Source organism: Glossina fuscipes, unplaced genomic scaffold (assembly GCF_014805625.2).
Source record: "Glossina fuscipes isolate IAEA_lab_2018 unplaced genomic scaffold, Yale_Gfus_2 60042, whole genome shotgun sequence".
Classification (NCBI taxonomy): Eukaryota; Metazoa; Arthropoda; class Insecta; order Diptera; family Glossinidae; genus Glossina; species Glossina fuscipes.
In genome coordinates this window covers 8,464-10,842 of record NW_024002574.1, presented here as the reverse complement: position 1 = coordinate 10,842, position 2,379 = coordinate 8,464, and positions in this window count along the sequence as shown.

The window sequence follows — 2,379 nt, the reverse complement described above, 5'->3', positions numbered from 1 at the left end:
CTGTTTTATTTATATTTACATAAAGAAAGTGTATGTTTTTTATGTTGGTATTGTTAACGCTTTTATGCCATTGATTGCATTTGGAAGCTTTGTGTTTTACGCACAACTCGTTACGTTTAATTCTCTTTGCAATTTATTTATTACTTTGTTTATGATTGTTTTCGTATTTAATATATTAAAACGTATATATAAAAAAGAGTTTTTTTTTTCCATTCCTTTATAGATATGCAAATCTTTGCGTACGTAACGTATCACTTAATAAGTCTCCGATCTGACACATTCACAGCAATACTATTGGCTAGTACTGTGAGCACCAAAATTCCATTGACATATTGACAATACATTTACAGGTCATAGAGGTCATTCTTCTGAATTACGTTTGTTGATTAAAAGTTGCTCTTTCGCGAGAAAAACATACCGCTCGAAATCAGCGCTGGCTCGATAATTTGCTAACTTTAAACAAAGTCATATGAATAGCGATGATAGCTCCGGTCATTTGAATTCAGAAATTGTTTTAGAAAATATGCAAAAATGCATAAAACCGTTTTGGAAGCGAAGCGAGAGGAGTGAAGTTACGTAAGAAAATTGACACTTTGGTGATATCTAAAGGCAGTGTGTAAACTATTTCGTATGAGTGTTTGTCCACGAGAAGGGTTTCTCCAAAGTAGGTGTCGTATTTCCTCACTTTCGACCAAAAACAACAACGCCTTGGAATCGTTTAGGCAAAGTAAAAAGGACATACCCCTTGGATATATGGGAATGGATGAAACATGGAGTCATCACGATACACTAGAGACAAATCGGCAATCAGCGAAATGGGCAGCGAGCGGTGAAAGCAAGGCAAAAGCCTCAGATTCAGAAGACAATTTTGGAATACGCATGGTGTGCTATCCATCGACCATCTTGGAAATGGACAAAGGATCAATAGTGACTATTATGTACCATTATAAGTGCGCTTGAATGGGGTAATTGCAAAAACGGCAATTTAGATGATGTACAGCTATTGATAGTCGTCTTATTTAAGTTTGCCAACAATATATCTAATGCACGCGGATAGTGCACAAGTGCACAAGTGCACAAGTGCAGTGTGCACAAGTTGATAGCGACAAATGGGAAAATTTGAATTAAACAAATAAGAAAGTTATATTCGGGGAGTGGCCGAATCTCGCATACTCACTACTATGCCTTTCCCTTTCTACTCTCCAAATTCTTTTATTTGATACCCATATCGCTGCTATTATTAAGAAAAAATTAATCCACCAGGCTGCGGTGTCTACCATATTCATTTTAGAATTAACCCACTTTTAGGCAGATAATACATCTTCATTTGAGCAATGTACAGAATAGTTTTAAATATTCCGTTACGTTTGCCTTATGATAAATAAGCATAAAACATCAAAAAAGTTAAAGAAATAAAGTTTAATCACTTATAACTTTGTTTGGGGCATGGCCGATTTTGTCTATAAGTTCGGAAAATTTTAGCTTACTAACCTTTTATAATTTCTGAGTAGCAAGCCCATAAAAAAAATCACAAATTTTTGTTAAGAAAAACGGAATTGTGCTCAGTTTGCACTCTATCGTGGACTTGTGCTCTGATCAATTGGGTCCATTTTCAATGGCAACCTGCGTGCAAAAACTTCCAGTATTTCCACCAAATTTGAGGTCGATATCTTAATTTTTGCGGCCAGAAGAGTGCCAACAACAAAATCCGCAGAGACGGACAGACATGGATGAATCAATTCAGAATTTCCCGCTGATCAACAATGCATTTACTTTATAGGGTGACCGAAGCGTCTTTTTGGGCGTTACATACGTTATGAAGTAAAAACAAAACGTCAACTATTAATTCAAATAACTGCATTAAGTAAAGTTCGGCAACTTTGCACACTTCTCCTTTCAATTAATTAATCGTTTTATATGTCCATTCTATGTATAGCTGTATATAAACAAAAAAAAAAAAGAAAAAAGAAATGATCATGAAATGATCCAAGCACCTAATGTCATAGGCTAAAATGTTTGGAATCTTTTAAGTCTCGAAGTTACATTTTCAATGTTGGATCATGGAATGAAAGTGTCAAAGTATATTCCGCTTTTGATTACAACACAACACCCGTACACTAATAGTTTCTTACAATCAACAAAAATGTGTGGCTTCCATTTCATTACAGAGCGTAGAGGTCATAAGTTTTTCATAATAATTTGATCTGCTTACAAGGCTATCTCATGAAAACGTGTTTATTTAATTTGTTATCTTTTCTTTCGTTTAAGCAAATGAAATGGTTATAAAGAATAGAAAAAAAAAAGAAGAAAAAATGCTTTGGTTTACGGTTTGTTGCAATCAGCTCGGTTTGTGTTTACATTGACCTTGCGGAGAAATTG